Below are 19990 nucleotides of genomic sequence, written 5' to 3' on the forward strand. Positions count from 1 at the left end.
TCAAAATAAAATGGGAATAGAAGGTGAATATATACGGAGAATATCTGCCAAATTCCAGGTGAACTTGGAGAGGAGAAAGATTCTCTTCTGCCCTTGAATACATTCTTCCCCCTCCCCCTTCCAACAACGCTGTGTTCCCAGATGACCGTATTTAATTCCATTATAATCTAGAACAAAGGTTTTTTTGTCCCACAATATTATGGCAGAGTTTTACAAATAAACCTATGAATGAACTCTGACTGTGATTTAAATTTATACTTCAGTCTCCATAACCAATAATCACACCCTTTTCCGTGAGTAAGTTTCAATGTGGAGAAGGTGTCTGACTCATACCATATGGAAGGGGCATAAGTGTTGTGGATCAGAAGACTGAGAAGTCAAAACTCAAATGACTAATGATTTTGTCTGAAAAGAGCTGTGAGCATGGCTTGTCGTAGTTGGAACAGCACAGACCTGCATTTGCGGGATGACAGGGCCCACTCTGACTTTCAGCAGGATCTCAGCCCTGGTGGAGAGAGGCGAAGAGGTATTGTCTTGTCTCAAAGCCATTATTTTAAAATAGATCAAAGAAATGAATACCTTAAATTGGGTGCAGATTTTACAGATAAATTCAGCAGGTCATATGTATTGAGTCCCTTATAAAAGCCGACCATCAGTTTTCAGTTTTCACATGAAAGCTTTGAAGCATTAGCCCCCGGTATGCCAGGTTCCTTCAGAGCAGTGTGACCATACTTACTGCACCAGGCAATAGTACATTATGACTTTATGTATTTGTATAAGAACTTCATCAACATGGGGTGCCAGGGTGACTCAGTTGGTTAAGCATCCAACTCTGGATTCCAGCTCAGTTCACGATCTCACAGTTGGTTGGTACCAAGCCCCTCATCGGTCTCTGTGCTGACAGTGCAAGGTCTGCTTGGGATCCTCTCTGTCCCTCTCTCCCTCCCCTTACTCTGCTCTCTCTCTATCTCTCTCTCTCTCTCAAATAAATAAACATTTAAAAAAAAGAACTTCATCAACTTATCAGCTGATATTTGGAGAGTTCCTTGCTTTCTGCCTTATATTATTCATTCTGTCTTTTTACGATTCCTTTATTCATCCTGTACACATTTTTATTATTTTTTTATTTTATTTAAATACAAGTTAGTTAACGTGTAGCATAATAATGGTTTCAAGAGTAGAATTTAGTGATTCATCACTTACATATGACACCCAGTGCTTATCCCAACAGGTTCCCTCCTTAATGCCCATCACCCATTTAGCCCATCCCCCCACCCAACACCCCACCAGCAACCCTCAGTTTGTTCTCTGTGTTTAAGAGTCTCTTATGGTTTGCCTCCCTGTTTTTATCTTATTTTTCCTTCCCTTCCCCTATGTTCACCTGTTTTGTTTCTTAAATGCCACATATGAGTGAAATCATATATTTATCTTTCTCTGACTGACTTGTTTCACTTAGCATAATACATTATAGTTCCATCCATGTTGTTGCAAATGGCAAGATTTCATTCTTTTTGATCGCCAAGTAATATTCCATTGAATATATAAACCTCATCTTCTTTATCCATTCATTAGTTGATGGATATTTGGGCTTTTTCCATAATTTGGCGATTGTCAATAGCGCTGCTATAAACATTGGAGTGCATATATCTCTTCAAATCAGCATTTTTGTGTCCTTTGGATAAATACCTAGTAGTGCAATCGCTGGGCTGTGAAGTAGCTCTATTTTTAATTTTTTGAAGAACCTCCATACTGTTTTCCAGAGTGGCTGCACCAGTTTGAATTCCCACCAATAGTGCAAGAGGGTTCCCCTTTCTCCACATCCTCACTGATAACTGGTTTCCTGAGTTGTGAATTTTAGCATTTTTGACAGGTATGAAGTGGTATCTCATCATGGTTTTGATTTGTATTTCCCTGATAATGAGTGATGTTAAGCATCTTTTCATGTATCAGCCATCTGGATGTCTTTTTTTGGAAAAGTGTCTGTTCATGTCTTTTGCCCACGACTTCACTGGATTATTTGTTTTTTGGGTGTTGAGTTTGATAAATTCTTTATGGATTTCAGACATTAACCTTTTATCTGACATGTCATTTTCATATATCTTCTTGCATTATGTCTGTAGCCTTTTAATTTTGTTGATTGTTTCCTTTGCTGTGCAGAAGCTTTTTATCTTTATGAGGTACCAATAGTTCATATTTGCTTTTGTTTCCCTTGCCTCTGGAGACGTGTCAAGTAAGAAGTTGCTGCGGCCCAGGTCAAAGAAGTTGTTGCCTGTTTTCTTCTCTAGGATTTTGATGGTTTCCTGCTTTACATTTAGGTCTTTCATACATTTTGAATTTGTTTTTGTGTATGGTATAAGAAAGCGGTCAAGGTTCATTCTTCTGTGTATTGCTGTCCAGTTTTCTCAACACCATTTGCTGAAGAGACTGTCTTTTTTCCACTGGATATTCTTTCCTGCTTTGTTGAGGGTTAGTTGGCCATACATTTGTAGGTTCATTTCTGGGTTCTCTATTCTGTTCTATCAATCTATATGCCTGTTTTTGTGCCAGTCCCATACTGTCTTGATGATTACAGCTTTGTAGTACAGCTTAAAGTCTAGAATTGTGATGCCTCTGCCTTTGGTTTTCTTTTTCAATATTACTTTGGCTATTCAGGGTCTTTTGTGGTTCCATATAAATTTTAGAATTGCTTGTTCTAGCTCTGTGAAGAATGCTGATGCTATTTTGATTGGGATTGCATTGAATGTGTAGCTTTCTTTGGGTAGTATCAACATTTTTAACAATATTTGTTCTTTGATCCATGAGCATGGAATGTTTTTCCATCTCTTGGTGTCTTCTTTAATATCTTTCATAAGCTTTCCATAGTTTTCAACGTACAGATCTTTTACCTCTTTGGTTAGGTTTATTCCTAGATATATTATGGTTTTTGGTGCAATTGTAAATGGGATCGATTCCTTGATTTCTCTTTCTGCTGCTCTGTACTAGAAATGCAGCCGATTTCTGCATGTTGATTTTATATCCTGCAACTGCTGAATTCATGTATCAGTTCTAGCAGTTTTTTTGGTGGAGTCTTTCAGGTTTTCCACGTGGAGTATCATATCATCTGCGAGCCAGTACACATTTTTTGAGTGCTAGGTACTAAGGTTATAACAATTAGTAAGAAAAAATTCCTGTCATCAAAAATTCTATAGGTTCTCTGAGAGACAAGAATGGGGATAGGAAAGCAGGCCCACGTTTCTACAGATCAGAACAGACTCTTCTAAGCAAATGCTTCCAGCCTTCCAAGGATCTTTCCCCCTTGGAATCCCCTAAATCCCCTTCCACTTCCCAGCAAAAATCTCTCTAAATGTGCAGAGCGACAAAGTCATGGGTTCTTTTTTCCTCATTTCCATAGACAACATTATGTCCTACAAAACCCAACATTTCTTCACTACCTCCAGCTTTGTGCATATGTGTAAGCTGACATGGAATTCCAGCAGAGCAAGATTTCAGGGTGGGGTGGGGTCAGTTAATTCATAAGCAATTTGCAAAGCTAGAAAAGAGGAAAATATTACAGATAACATACTCCATGGTAATGAATTGCATAAAGAGCAAAGATTTGTTTTTTCACTAGAAAGAAATAGATTGTGCTCAACATTTAGACAATTTTAGTCTAATTGAGGTAAATGAAGTCCACAGTCTAAAGAATCACTGTGGTTCATGTGAGAACTCTTTGAACAGACCTAAGCCACTCACCCGTGGCTGGAAACCCGCCGGCTGCCGACATAGTGCCTATACAATGGTGGACACCAGATCACTCGTTCATTCATTCATTCATTCATTCATTTATTCATTCATTCATTCATTTAACAAGCATTTATTGACTACCTACCAGAGGGTACTCTCTTTATCAAGCCAAGAGTCATGGCGCACTCTCTGTATGCAGGACACTGGGGTAACTACTCTCCACATAGTGTTCCCAAGTATTCCTGTGGCTTGCTGAAATGAATCAGCAAAGTCACCAGTAAATGAGCCAGATTCCAACACAAGCAGTCAGACTCCAAGGAAAAGTGACCCATGACCCTGCTCCAGCCCTTAAGAAGCTCACAGTGAGAGCAATACACCACTTTTGCAGGCTGAATCCCACTCTGCTGGAGGTGTACATGTGGGCTCTGGGGCCCCAAACAGAGAGTTCATTTATGGTCCAGCGTCTCTTGCTCATTTGCATTTTCCACCAGCACGCCTTCCTTAATTCAGTCTCTCTCTCTCCTCGCTTTGAAAACAAAAGAAAATTTAAAAATCTGTAATTTTCTTTCTAACTAGTGGGATTTTTTCCCCTGCCCCTTGATATTTGTGGGGTAATTACACCTGGCTTCAAACAACTGTTTTTCAAGAACCTGTTCTGTATTAGACATTGTCGTGGGGGCAGAAGTGCAAGTACATCGGCAGTGGGCCAGTCAGCGCCGGGAGGGAGCCGGCAAACCAAACTCCTGCCAGCCGGGTCTGTTGTTCAGTAAAGGCCCAGGGTCACCAGGTCTTCCTGTGTTTCAAGAAATCAAAATACATTTTTTGTCTCTCAATGTTTTAATAAAAGACACTAATTCAGATATTTTGGAAATACAGTGGAGGACAAACAAGACATATTTCTCAGGCTGAAAGACAGTAAAGTTTGGTTTTTGCCTTTAAGAGACTCGCAACCTAGTGATAAGATAGGAAAAGAAGAGAGATACAGAAAAGAACATTTTTTTTTTTTTTTTGATGTGAGCGACAGGTGGTAAGCCCCAAAGAAAAGGAACATTATACATGCAATCGCAGGGAGGAGTTACATTTTTAGCCGGGACGCAGCAAAGGACAGGAGATGCAGTATTTGTCCTGGCCTCAACAAGTGTGGACGGTCTCACAGGCATTCCAGGGAAGAGAGGGCGGATGAAGCACGGGGAATGATCTGGATGAAGCTGTATAGGTGGAAAAGAGCAGGGTGCCTATGGGCAAAGAGGAAGGGAGCAGTTGGGTTTCCTTGAGGATTCTGAAGGGGTAAAGCAAGAGGGACGAATGGTGAGGTAGGACCCATCATGCAGGACTGAGGAATTCACAGTGACGCTCCATCCCATGGGGGTGTGGTTCCAAGATACACCTGCGTGTGAGACGGTAGTCTCTTTAAACAAAGTCAAGACATTAAAATGAGACTGGGTAGTCCGAAACTTAGAGAAGGGCTATGTATCCTATCAACTTCTGGGTGACTCTCAAAGCAGATTCACAAATTCTGTGCTCTAAGAGTTACATGCTACATTCAGGAATGAGACCCGTTCAGCTTTATTAATCCAATATATTATTTGATCATAGAACTATTTTTTTTTCTTAGAACATTTATTTTTTTACCCTAAAAAGAACAAAAACAATGCAGTCAATATTGCTAGATGCAACAGGAAAGCCACTTAGGCCTTCATGCAGTGGGGTGACAGGACATGGGTGGTTGTGGTGCCTTGAAGACCTTTTAAGAGCATTGCAAACCAGAAGAGCAAAGGGGAGAGACAGGGTACAGAAAATCAGCTAGGAGGCTGTCACAACAGTCCACAGTCATCGTAATGGCTCCCTATTATATAGCTCTCCATAAATGCTATATTTAGCACCCCACTTAGCACCCCACTCGAGGTGCTCTTCATATCGTGCATGTTGTAATGACAACCAGAATTGGGATAAGAGCAACGCTCACTCTCAGGGCAAAGATGGATCAGCCAGAACTCACCCTCACCCCTCCCATCCCCTTGGCTTCCTCTTTTTTTCTCTCTTTCATCTGCTGTGCTCCCACCTTTTCTCCCCCAGCTCTGGCATATGTGCCCTATAACTCCAATTTGAAAGAAAACAAACATTTGACATTTGAATACTGCCATCAAATTATTTTTTGAGCACTTGAGATTCATTTCCCTTTCTTTACTGCTCTCTGCCCTTTTCTTTAAGACACGCTGTAAGCTAGGACTGAGAAGGAAAGCAGGTGGTTAGTTGGCTCTGTGGGGGCTTGAGGGGCTTTAGGATGGGATTTGGTGCCAAATCCAACTTTCTCCTTTTATTCTCCTGGGTTCTGGACACATGAAGATTGATAGCCAAGAGGAAACTAATTCCAGCTTTTGTTCATAACTAAGCAAGTACCTGATCTCCCCTCCCCCGTCCTCCTTTTCTGATATTACAGCTAAAATCCTGAGCAAAGTCCAGAAGCCAAGAAGGCTCTGGATTCCAACAAGCCCTAAGTGGCTGGATCACTAGAGCAGATTCCAAGCCTACTAATCCAAATATCCTTTCGTACGAGTGGCAAATGGCCAGTCTTCCTCCCCAGCTGCTACAGGTGGGACAGAGAGCCCGCGGGAGGGTCAGCACTGCTAGGCAAGTGCCACCCAGTCTGTGCAGCCTGCAGACTGGCAGCGCACAGGTGGCCGTGAAGCTGGCCCCTCGGTCAGTCGGTCACTGGGAGTAAAGGAGCCTCTGCCTGTCTCTTTGAATTACAGTGATTGTTGTCAGTGAGGGAGAGACAACCCAGTGAATGTCAGCCACCGCCCATCAGATCTGCAGATTCTTCTCGTGGAAGAGAAAAGTATTTGGGGAAAGAATGGAAATTAAGGAGGAGAGGGCTAAGGCTCAAACATGACCCAAGAACAAAAAGCATTACCCTTTCTCCAAATGGTATTATTTCAGGAAAACTGGACAGACCTTCTGCCCAAACTTCTTACTCCACTGAGCTATCAGATTCCATTATCAATAATTAATCCAAGATAGCCTTTCATATTGTCCTTCAGCAGTCTCTTTCAATATGAATATCCCTGAAAGGCTTAACATCCACATAATCTAAAACTTTGCTGGGAATTGGTTTTGCTGCGGGCTACATGGGAAACTTGGGTATTGGGAACAAGAAGATTGCTGCACAAAAAAAGAAAGAGGAAGAGGAAGTGGAACAGCCCCAAGGTTCTCTTGTCAACCTCATGTTGCATACCTGCTTGGATGCTGATATGAAAATAGCATTTTCTCCAGTGATTTGAAGGATGACTCTGGGTAAAGTCTTGGATGTTAACAATGCCCTATCCCTGTTTTTTCAGTAAAAATACCATATGGGAAATGTGGGAATTTAAGCAAGAGAAGTATAAATGTAAACATAAATATAAAATCTATGATTTTATAACAGTTAATTTGGTGATACAATCCTAATATATTCCTTAAGCATAACTAGTATATAATTAATATATTAAGACATATATTATAAACATGTTATATGTGTTATAGAGTATGTAAGTACATATTATATATAAGTATATCTAATACATACAACCATTATGTTTAAAGGGATATGTTTATCTATCACCCAGTTCATTTTGTCTACCTTATGAATTTCACGTAATTGGAAGGAATGGCAATAAGATCTATATGAGCTAATATGATTTCTGAGGTTGGTCAATTTTTAGGAGTATTTTCTAAGAAGGCACAAGGTAACCAGATTTAGAACACCCTTGGGACCCTTATTTTTACAATAATTCAAAATAGAAATTATGGCACAAACTGAAAGGGAGAATTTTGTCATTACTTTCAAATTTGCCAGCTTAATTATTTCCCGTGGAACAGAAACCCTTTCGGGATGACGTGAGTTTGGAATTTCGTTAACAAGGTAGGGATGTGCACTTCACATCTTGTAGCTCAAAAACGCAGCCCCTCTCGTGACAACAGAAGACCGGGCTGTGTATATGCTACGGTGGTTTAGGAAAAACCTGACAAGCTAACAATAGACCTGCATGCTGGAAGGAGCAGTCATTTCTTTTCCCTTGTATTTTCTTCCCATGAGACTCCACCGAGAGCCAGATGCATGCCCATGCATGCATAAGGCAAGAGCATAGAAATTAATATGCCTCATCCAGAGAAATTTCAGTCACCTCGTGCTAAGCTGCTGGGCTCATCTTTGGAAAGTTCATCCTTGAAGGCTGAATAAAATTTCTGCTGTTCCGCTTTTTGTATAAAGTATCATGTTGTTTGCTTAAAAATGGAAAGTTCATTTTATTAAGCTTTCTCACTGTGATCAGGTTCTTCAGAGTATTAGCTCTGTTATTTTTCAAGTGTGCCTTTTTAATAGTTTGCTCTGCTGACTTTCTAGAAGTTCTCTGATGGGGTTTTCTCAGCCATTTTTACCTTCCATCCGTATCATGTTTCATGGTTCTGCAGCATTTAGATCCTTCACATTGCAGGGCAGAAGTGATTCAGGGCAAAACAAGGGGGAACATATGCCTTCTTTTTTTTAAAAGTCGTGGATGGATATGTATATCTATCCAACTTTGAGAGAAAAACCTTTTTTTCTTTTTTCTTTCTTTTTTTTTTTTTTTTTAAATATGTGCTCTACTACTCGATGTAGTCACATTAAAAACCTGAGGACAGATAAAATTTGTCCTCAGAAGTCACAGTTTCTTTTCAGAAAATTGAAAACCTTTGATGAATGTTGCAAAGCTCCAGAATTGTTGGCTGCTTTGGTTTGTGCTGGGGATGTCACATTAAGTAGGAGAAAATTCCCACAGACCCTACTTAGTTCTCCCCACTAACACCAATTCTTGTTTTGAGTCTGCTCTCAAAGAGTATATGACACCTACCCCCACCACGTGCAAGCAATGGCTTCTTTCCTAGGAGGTGATTGACAGCCAGGAGGGATCCAGCTGAGTTGACTAGTTTTTCAAAAAAGGGATAAAAGGAAAAGCAAGGAGATGTGTATGAAATCGGGTCTGTGGCGGAGGCGGGGATATAGTGGGGACAGGTTCAGTAAAGTTATCATTATATGTCCAAAGGAGAGGACTTTGAAAGAGAATTGAAGGACGCATGTAACGGGAACTGTCTGTCGGGAGAAAAAAAGCTAGGTGACAGTAAACTCCATTTCATAACTCCATAAAGAATTCATCTGGCGCGGGGGGTTTCGGTTCAGCAACGAGTCGGACATTATCAGATTGCCTCTAGAAGTTCCAACATGTATTACCCTCGATGAGGATTTCTCCCTCTTGGTGGTGTTGACATCTGTGGCTGGATAACTGTTTGTCGGGCGGGTGTGTTCTGAGCAAGGAAGACGGGTTTGCAGTACCCGAGGGGAGGCCAGTACCCGCTGCGCGCCAGGGGCAGCCCACGCCCTGAGTCATGACAACCAAAAATGGCTCCAGACGTTGCCGCATATTTCCTGGGACCAAAATCACCCTCGTTGGGAATCTCTGGCCTAGACCCGTGGTTTTTAACCTCGGTGGCAAAGTGATAGAGTGAACCGTCAAAGTACAAGTGCAAAAGCCTATTTTCTAAGATTGATATTAACGGATCTCTGGTACGGCTCAGACCTTGATGTGGTTTTTAAGTTCTTAAGATGATTCTGTTCAGTCTAATAGGTGTAATCATCAGTTTAGGAAACAGGGAGTGCGTGCCACGTGCCCCGCATTGCCTTAGGGATGAGGGTACGGCGGTGACTGAGACACGCTGTCTTTGGCTTAGAGAGGCTTAGGATCTAGTGAAGATATGGACACACAACGGCTACTTCTCTAATATGTTGTACTCGGTTTCCTTCCAGTTACATGTACAGGACACTGTACATCACATGTCATGACTGTCCTCACAGAGGAAGAGCTGGTAGCCTGATGGCAGCGTTCAAGATAGCACCAGACTCCTGCCAGAACGGCTAAAACTCAAAGGCAGTAGCATCAAGGAAGTGAAGCCGATGGCACTCACACACGTAGCAGTTTCACAAAGTCGTGCTTCGATGTACATACACGCACTTGTACGCACACTTCACTGCCACGTACAGACTCAAACGCACGAGCCCTTGTACACAGACCCTTCACTGCCCTACGCATACCAATACATACATGCACTTGTGCACGTTCATCACTGTATACATATACACACATATGTATACTTGTACACACATACTTTACTGTATGTATACATGCATACATACACTTATACACACACACTTCACGACTGTACATATACATACATATATGCACCGTTGCTTCCCCACATACACATACTTCACAGCTGTGTACATATCCATACATATAAGCCCATGTACACATACTTCATTGCTGTATACATATGCATGTATACTTATACCCATTCATAAACACTTCATTACTATGTACAAATATATATGTGTATATATATATATATACACACACACTTCACTACTATGTACATAGACGTACATATATGTACTTGTACACATACACTTCACCACTGTACACATGTGCATACGTCTATACACTCGTACCCACACACACCTGTAAGAGAAATGCTGTGTGTATAGAAACAGCCACAGCAGCATGTAGGAGATGCTCTCAGTGTCTTGCCCACACCGCTTAGCACTTGCTGTTCTCATATATGCCACTGGCTTCTTAGTATAAGCATCTGTGACTCTGCCAGGGAGACTTCCCAGTCACGGAAGCATGCCCTGCCTGTGCAGATGAAAAGTGCCGTGAAGCTACCACCCCAGGAACAGCTGCCAACCGATGACAGACAAGAGCCGTCCCACCCAGCTAGAGAATAAGCTGAGGTCTTACGTCTCTACTCCAGTTCTGTGCTGTTTCCCAAAGGACTCCGGTGTGAATGAGATCCCCTGGCACTCACTGATGCACTCTGTGTTAGATTCTTTCCCTACTCCCCCCTAAAACGCCACATCAACTATTTGAACTCATGTCTGCTGGAGGGTCTTGGGGTCTGCTCTGGGACAACCCAGTTAAAGACATAGCATTATTTATATAAGCTAAAGACATAATGAAAAGAAGAGGAAAAAAAAAAAAAAAAAGAAATGCCCATCAACAGAAGTGTGGTTAAATAAATATAGCACATCCATATAATATTATGCTTTAATAAAAATGAACCAACTGTAGCTTCTCATAACTACCTGAATGAATCTCGCCAAACTTAATTTTAAGCAAAAAATACCACAAAACAATATCCACTTTATGATTACATTAGTATGACCTTTAACATCAGGCAAAACTAATTCCTTGTTCTGAAAGGTATGATGGTGGTTACCTTTGGGAAGAACGAATAGCAATGAGGGGTCCGGGAATGTTCTATTTCTTTTTTTAATTTTTTTTTATTTTTTTTCAACGTTTTTTATTTATTTTTGGGACAGAGAGAGACAGAGCATGAACAGGGGAGGGGCAGAGAGAGAGGGAGACACAGAATCGGGAACAGGCTCCAGGCTCCGAGCCATCAGCCCAGAGCCTGACACGGGGCTCGAACTCACCGACCGCGAGATCGTGACCTGGCTGAAGTCGGACGCTTAACTGACTGCGCCACCCAGGCGCCCTGGGAATGTTCTATTTCTTAACAGCCACAGTATTACATGTATATCTTCACGTTGTGATGATTCAGTTATTTTTGCACTTCTTCTATATAGAGAGTTCAATTAAAAGTTCTAGAAAATCTAGGGGTGCCTGGGTGGCTCAGTCGGTTAAGCGTCCACCTCTTCATCTCAGCTCAGAACTTGATCCCAGGATGTTGAATTCAAGCCCGACATTGGGCTCCGCATTAGACATGAAGCCTACTTTAAAAAAGAAAACTATTTTTTTTAGAAAATCTAAATGTTCAACTTAGGGTCTGTGAGAAAAGCAGTAGATCATGTAACAGGGAGGGTTGGAGTGGGGGAAAGGAGGGTAGAAAACGACAAGTAATAGCACTAGCTCACGTTAGAGAGATCACTAATGAAGGTTGGGGGCCACCATGAGACTTCGGGCTAAAATCAACAAACAAGCAGAGGCTGCCCTGAGCCCGATCTCTGAATTGGGAAGGAAAGGGACTAGAATCGCACTAATTTTCCCTCACTGTGCCTCCCCCCCCACTCCCCACCCCATTCCTCATTCTTACTCTGAGAATAGCTTGATCCTGGCTGAGCTGTCTTAAGTGCTGAAAACGTCAGCAATAACATGTTGAATAGAGACAGGGAAACCAGCATAATGTGTAATGAAGCATTAGAAGCATAAGCCATGCTAACTTTTCAAGAGGACTGAAGAGAGTCCTTTTCAAAAGTCTTAACAACCTAAAAAAACAAAAACAAAAAAACAAAAAAACAAAACAAACAAACAGAAACATGTTCTTTCAGTGGCTTTTCTTGAACACTCACTTTCACTGTGTACCATAGGTACTTAGCATTTTTCATCTGAGACTGAGCACCTTAGACTGGTGCTTTGCCCCAGCAGCTAGGTTCTGCTGATAAATATCCATGAGAAATGCATCACCAATTTTATTCCCAGTCAGTAGGTAAATTAATTACTGATAGCCAAGGATTCATTCGTATTCTTTCCTATCTTCCCGGTGTGTGTTTGTAAATGATTGCTTGCTCTAGGCAAAGGATTTTGATTTCTTTACCTCTCGACCTCCAAAAAGGTCTTTCAAGGGCGATGCCATTTTCTGTTTTCTCATGTATGTCTTTATTACAATTCATCAAATTAGCTCACCGAAACCTCAGTGATTTCTTGGCTGTAAAATGTTGTAAAATTGGAGCCATGTTGCTCTTAGTAGCTTTTGCAATCTTCATTAGTATTTATGAATGTGAACCCAGGCCGTGGCAGTAATATTCCCATTACTGAAAGCCTGTTAAGAACCACATTATTGTCTTACCTTAATTGGACTTCTGTCTGAGAGGAAAAAATAAAGAACTGATTTAATTGTCTCCTGCCATTGACCTATGATATTTTTAAGGCATGGGCTTGCCTCATCTCTACCAAACTGGCCCTAGGAGGGCTGGTCACCTTGGTCCTAAACTTCTCAAAAAAAAAAAAAAAAATCCATTAAAAACTGGGGTCAAAACTAATTGGATAATGAGCTGAAAGGAGAAGTCATTCTCCCAACTTGAGGTCACATTAGGCTCCTTCTGAAAAGTCAGGACCTGGATTTAAGCATCTAGATAGTGAGGGACTTGAAATTAGATTTTAGAGGTTATAAATCTTTCTGAAAAAGAATTCTGCCATCTTCCCAGTTCTTTTTCCCTCCTTTAGTTTGGGTTCTTTCGTGCTTCAGCAACAACAAATGGATTGACTTTTCCAATTCTAACAACGTCTGTTCCCTGGGTGGGATTCTACTTTCGAAACAGAAAACTCTGGAGAGTTTCCTCACGCCAAAGAACTATACGGCTGATCTCCACGATTCTGATTCACTGGCTTTATTTCCCAGATGAGCCATTGGACTTAGATGCAACTTTAAATGCATCGAGAAGGCAATGAGATCAGTACCCTAGAGCTACCAGCTGCTCTGTCATTGAAGTCGCTCCAGCGACATCTGAGAAGGAGCCCAGTTTACCTACCTGCCCCCTCACTACCCAGGCCAGTCATGTTTGGAAAAACCTCGGAAAGAGGACTGTTCTCCCTTGTGGAATATTTGACAGATGTGGGTCACCTTTTTCTTCTAGATTCTCCTTTTAGTCTTTGAACTGGAATACAGACACAGCAACCCTATATTCCAAACTACCAAGCCACTTCTGCTGGCAGTGGATCTTTGTTTAGAATTTATGATGTATTTATTTGAAATACTTCCACATATTGTATGTATTCAAATGATTTAGACCCTAGACCGTACTTTGCTACATACTTAACAAATTTAGTGAAAGGTAAACTGGTATTAAAAAACAAAATTTCACCCAAAGTACTCGTTCACCACCCTCTTATCAAGCACTTGTTATAATACTGACAGAATATCATTTCCATAATTTCCTTTGCAAGCTATTGTACCTGACCTTGCTCAGTTATTCTTTCTACTTTTTTTAACTTTATAGCTTCTTTGTTTTTATCAAAATAATACACGTACATAATTTTTACACAAATTCAATAGGCTTATAAGAAAGAACAACTGTCTCTTACTTTTCCAGCCACATGCATTCTCCACAATCACTCTGACTCTTTTGATAATGTCCTCCCTCTGTCTTTCTGGAACTCCTGTTGATTAAATGTTGAAATTCCACAGAGTATTCTCTAGCTTTCCTGTTATATTTTCTACTCTCATTCTCAGTATTTTTATCAAACTTGGAGAGTTTTCTCAAATATACCTTTCAATTTTTATGAATTTCTACTTCTGCTATTTCACTCCAAAAGCTCATTCTTATTCTCTGAATTTTCCTTTTTAAGACCATGCTGTGCCTAACTGATAGATGCAGCATCTTTTCTTGTCTCTCTCAGCACGTTATTGCTTTAAAGCATTTGCCTCTTGCCCCTTGTGCTGCCTTTATATACTCCAAGTTTCTTTTTCTGGTTGTTTTAGTCTCTCAGGTTAGAAGTTTACTCAAATGTCAATTTATACTTTCCTTTTCATATTATATTTTTAATAGGTAACACATTTCCATGCCTGAAAATGCAAAAAGTACATCAAAGAATTCAGTAAAATTTTCTCTCCCATCTTTGTCAAACATCTGCTCTTTTCTGATTTCCTGTCCATTGATAACCATGTCCTCGCTTATCTCTCCAGAGTTCCTTTATGTACATAAAAGAAAATGAAGAGTCTTCTATTTTTCCATCTACATAAAAGATAGCATATTAAGGGGCACCTGGATGGCTCAGTCGGTTAAGCATCTGACTTCAGCTCAGGTCATGATCTCACGGTTCGTGGGTTCGAGCCCCGCCTCAGGCTCTGTGCCGACAGCTCAGAGCCTGGATCCTGCTTCAGATTTTGGGTCTCCCTCTCTCTCTCTGCCCCTCCCCAATTCACACTTTATCTCTCTCTCTCCCAAAAATAAAACAAAATTTTTTTAAAAGATAGCATATTAAGTATTACAATATATGTACCACATTATACCTTGTTGGTTTTTTTTACATCTAATGGTGTGATTTTAAAATTTTTTATATCTCCATACCATGTGGCACGTAGAACGATTCCTCATTTCTTTTCATAGCTATATACTGTTCCATTTTTTCATTATTGATCATTTCCAATGTTTTTCTATTATAAACAATTCTGAAATAACATTGTGAAAACATCATTTGACACATATGCAAATGTATATGTAGGATACATCCCACAACTTGGAGATGCTGGGTCAAAAGTTGCAAGCATTTGTGATTTCGAAAATCTGTGTCCGGGTGCCCTCTATTGGAGGTACACCCATTTATCTACCCACCAGCAGTGCCATGAGGCTTCTCTGGAGACTCATTAACAGAATACGTACACAAATGCGAAATAGTTCTAATGTGTGTATTAGTTTTCTACTACCCTTGTAACAAATTATCACAAATTTCGTCATGTAAAGCAACATAAATTTCTGATCTAACAGTTCTTGAGGTTAGATCCAAAATGCATCTAAAGTAAGTTGCGCTTTCACGTGTTTTGTTAAGTGTATCCTTACTTTTTCATTGTGTGGTGTCATTTAAATGAAGTGGCCTTTTTCTGATTATAATTTGAATATTTAAGTTATTTATATTTTCTAATACATCTTAGCAAATCTCTTAGTAATTCATTACATCAACAGGAGCAATTGATTATAACTACGTGCTCAGTCCCCAAACGTGATCATCAGGAGAAATAAGCACTTGAGATATTAGTCCCCTAGAATGACAAGATTAATGAATACATTTTCTTTGTGTCTGGAATAGCATATTCTCACATTTTAATTTTTAAATATTTTCATTATGAAATGCAAAACCAAAGAATATGCTGAACCCAATTCAATTTATGAAGCACAACAATAAAATAATCATTTTATAAATCTAAATAAATCTAAATAATCATTTTATAAATCCCTGTCCCATCCTTCTACATATCTCCTCCTCAGACAATGCGCATTATCCTGATTGTGTCTTTATCATTCATTTGCTTTTTCTTAAGAGTTTATCACTCCTATATGTATCCCCAAATGGTATGTTCAGTTTTGTTCACCTCAGAAGTTCATAAAAGTAAAATCATATAGTCTTGTCCCACAATATTGTTTCTAAAACACATCCATCTTCTTTCTCATAGCTGTTGTTACTTTTATGGCACAACAGAATATTGTGAATAATACACAAAATTTCCTTTTGGTGCTGTTGGAAATTGGAGTTGTTTCTACTTGTGTTTCCCTTGTAAACAGTACCAGTAACATTCATCTGTGTGGTTTTGGATCATATGTGCAAGAATTTCTCTAGGTTACATGTGCAAGAGTGTGATTTCTGGGTAATAGATATGCAAATATTTAACTTTACTACCAAACTTTATGCTCCACATTTCTGTGTGTGGTTTCCTTTTGCTCTATGTATTTTGATGCCAGCTCTTTATGGAATGAAAGTTTATGTGGCTTTTATGAAATTCATCATATAGTAAATATTTGGGGGTCATACAATGTCTAGTTCATCTATTCATCTCTACTGTTGTAGTGGGAAAGCAGCCATAGATAATATGTTAACAAATGAGCATGGTTGTGTTCTCATAAAACTTTATTTATAAAATAGGTAACAGGCAGAATTTAGCCCATGGGTTATAGTTTGCCAACTCATGCTCTACAAATACTTCAGTATAGATATTTCATTTTTAAATAATTTTAATAGCAAAATATTTTAGCAAAAAAGAAACACAGTAAAACAAATATGACAAAATATTAACAACTAGTTAACTCTAGGTGGTCCCAATAGTGTGGTTTTTAGTATATTCTCAACATTTCTGTAGGTTTGAAATCTTTCAGAATAGAAAGGTAGGGAGGAAAGAGCTGCTGAAAGCCTAAATAGATTCTGCCCCTCTGCTTTCAAATAGCCTCGTGATAAATAACAGCAACAGTCCGTAAAAGTAAGAGCTAAAGTACTTATTTATGATCTTTTAAAAATGTATTAATGGTCAACATTTTCAAACAATTAAGAAAAAACATGGGAATGGAAATGTTATTACTCTAGCCTCAGGAGAAGGAAGCAATATCAGAATTCTTACGTTAACATTAAACTCAGTTTGTTTATTCTATGCTTACAAATCTTCCAAAATTTTAGAGACTCCTGTCATATGTTACCAATAAGTAAAATCTTAAATATTTTAACACGTTTTACATCAAAGGCAAGAACGTCAGATGTGTTATTAATTCTGTTAACCTCAGCTAGGCAACAGTCTGCCCCAAATTCAGTTGATGCTATTGGCTCCTTTCCAGAAAAGATTTGTAAGAGCAATGTTTTACATCTTTGGTTTTTATCCTGTTAGCTCACAGGCCAACAGTCTTATTAATAACCCTTTCCAACTCAGAAGACACCAAATCATCAGTTTTATCATCTACCAAATATGTCACTTTTAAGAAATTTAAAAATATTTGTGAAAATAATGAAGAATTTTAAATAAGAATATTAAACATATTCATTTTACAAACTTTTCCAGATTTGCAATCTAACAACAACTGAACATTGGTGGAGATTGACTGCATAGGCAAAAGTAAAAAAGTTAGTAACACATCTGAGGTTGTTATATTTGATGTAAAATGTGTTAAAATATTCAACATTTTACTTACTTGTGACATGTGAATGGATTCCCTAAAAATTTAGGGAATTTTTATAAGCAGAGACTAAACATGGTTCGTTTTATGTAACATAAGAATTCTAATATTGACTCCTACTCCTAAAAATATAAAAATATAAAAAAAATAAGCCTTTCAACTCCTATTTTCACTTGTCCCAACAGATATTAAAGCACAGTCTACAGCTGTATCAATACAAAAACAGTGTACCATTGTGGAAAGAGATCAAGGAAAAAACAAATAATGGAGTTGATTATCATACAATTTCGTATCTGGCGAGTGCTAAAAATCAGAGAAAAATAATCAATTTATTCTATATTTTTATATTACTTTGTTTATAATTTTAATTTACTATTTTCAGATTAAGGAGTGGAGTCAGAAAGGTTAATTTGGCTAAAGACATACAACTATTAAAAGACAGAGATGAGAATCACACATAAACCTTCTAAATCCCAGATGTGCCCTCATCTGTCACATCATTCTGCCTCACTGTAAGCTTGAAGCCGCTCCACGAGAGTACAGACACACACAGCCATGTGTGATGGGTTTGTGGAATGTGGCAGAAAACTAGGGAAGGGTTAGTAAAGTTGAACTGCAGGTGAGAGGACAAAATCATTAAGAGAAAAAAAATCATAAATGAGGAATAAATTTGGCATATTGGACTACGCTCGCTAACAGATTTTATATGTGATCTGGATGGAACATTACTGGAAACCCCCCCACCCAGGCCCCCAGGGGCTCCTGTGAGCCCTAAGCAGGAGAAGATTACTTGGTAAATTGTAGCGTTTTCTTTCACCAACGACCCAAGTGACTCAATGAGGGACTCGTCTTCATCAGACATCTCACCCAATAAGGGTAAGGTGTTCCCATTGGCTGGAACAACATGAGTCCCAGAGAAGGTGGAGTGTAGTTCAGGGAGAAGGCTACAAAGACCGAAGACACCTGCGGAGCAAGAGTGCAGTGCCCGCTAAATTCCATTTTCTCCTTCCGCAGCAGGGCTGTAGTGCACTCATTAGCTAAACTGTATTTCTCGGCCCCTCTTGACACGGGGTGTAGCCCTAGAACTAATTTCTAATGAATGAAGTGTAAATGGAAATTTGCGCCACTCCCAGGTTTACACCTTTAAGAAGCAAGTAGGGGCGCCTGGGTGACTCAGTCAGGTAAGTGTCGGACTCTTGATTTCGGCTCAGGTCATGATCTCATGGTTGGTGAGTTCAAGCCCCCAGTTGGGCTCTGCACTGACTGCAGAGCCTGCTTGGGATTCTCTCTCTCTCCTCCCCTCTCTGCTCCTCCTCTGCTTGTATGCTCCCTCTCTCTCTCCCCGCCCCCTCTCTCAAAGATAAATATTAAAAAGAAAAAGAAGCAGGTATACCTACTTCACATTCTCTCCTTCCACCGGATGGATACTGGTGAGGAGGAGACCCAGCAAATTGGCACAGCCTCAAGGTGCAAGTTAACCTGGGTTTCCAACTCACCATGTGGAGGAGAGACACCCACCAACCAACACCTTAGATGATCTCATGAGAGAGAAGTAAACTTCCATTGTGTTTGAGCCATTGAACAATTTTGCGTCTGTTTACCAACACAGACAAGCCTATCCTAACTAGTGGAGTTTGTCCATCAGTAGATATCAGCAATATTCTTCTACATCCAATGAAATAAAGGGCGGCAGTGTGAAATAGTAGGCACGCAGGAGACCAAAGCAGGTGGCATAAAAATGGCCGATCGGAGTGGGAGGAGACCTTGGCAAGAGAAACATGATGAACACATAGCCAGAAGAGAGGAAACATAGATACTCAGAGATCTGCTTTTCTTGAATACTCGCAGAAAGCTGTAAGAAAGAGGTTTGAGGGCAGGTCATTTGGCCGAGGGTTACTAACACTGTACAGTTTGGAACAAACTTGAAAGCACTGTCACCTAGCTTCTGGATACTGCTGGTGTCTTTAAGGCATCCAGGCCATATGTTTACATGAATGAAAGCATACTATATATAGCATGAATATGCCTCAAAACATGAAAACATTAGGGTTAAAGGATTATGGGTGGGTTTCCATTTTTTTGTTTTTTCCTTCTGAATTATACGAACTTTTTTAAAGCATACCGTACGCAGCCACCATGGAAAACATTATAGAGGTTCCTCAAAAAATTACAACTAGAAACACCATATGATCTAGTAATTCCACTATTTGGGTATTTGCCCAAAGAAAAACAAAAACACTAATTCGAAAAGATATATGAACCCCTGTGTTTACTGCAGCATTATTTACAGTAGCCAAGATATGGAAACAATCCAAGTGTCCCTTGATATATGAATGGATAAGGAAGATGTGGCATTTATATATACAATGGAATATTACTCAGCTATTTACAAAATGAGATTTTGCCATTTGTGACAACATGGATGGACCACGAAGGTATTCTGTGAGGTGAAGTAAGTCAGAGAAATACAAATACCATATGATTTCACTTGTATGTGGAATCTTAAAAACAAAACAAACAAAAATCAGACTCTTAAATACAGAGAACCAGTGGTTGCAGAGGGGAGATGCATGAGGGATGAGGATTAAA

At 39.7% G+C, this 19990-nt stretch overlaps 1 protein-coding gene across 1 annotated transcript in view; it reads left to right on the top strand.

Moving 5' to 3' along the window:
- GRM3 (glutamate metabotropic receptor 3) overlaps positions 1-19990 on the top strand; it is a 112411-nt gene that overhangs the window by 65769 nt on the left and 26652 nt on the right. The gene's annotated exons all lie outside the window — the stretch shown is intronic.

Source organism: Panthera leo, chromosome A2, assembly GCF_018350215.1.
Source record: "Panthera leo isolate Ple1 chromosome A2, P.leo_Ple1_pat1.1, whole genome shotgun sequence".
Taxonomy (NCBI): Eukaryota; Metazoa; Chordata; class Mammalia; order Carnivora; family Felidae; genus Panthera; species Panthera leo.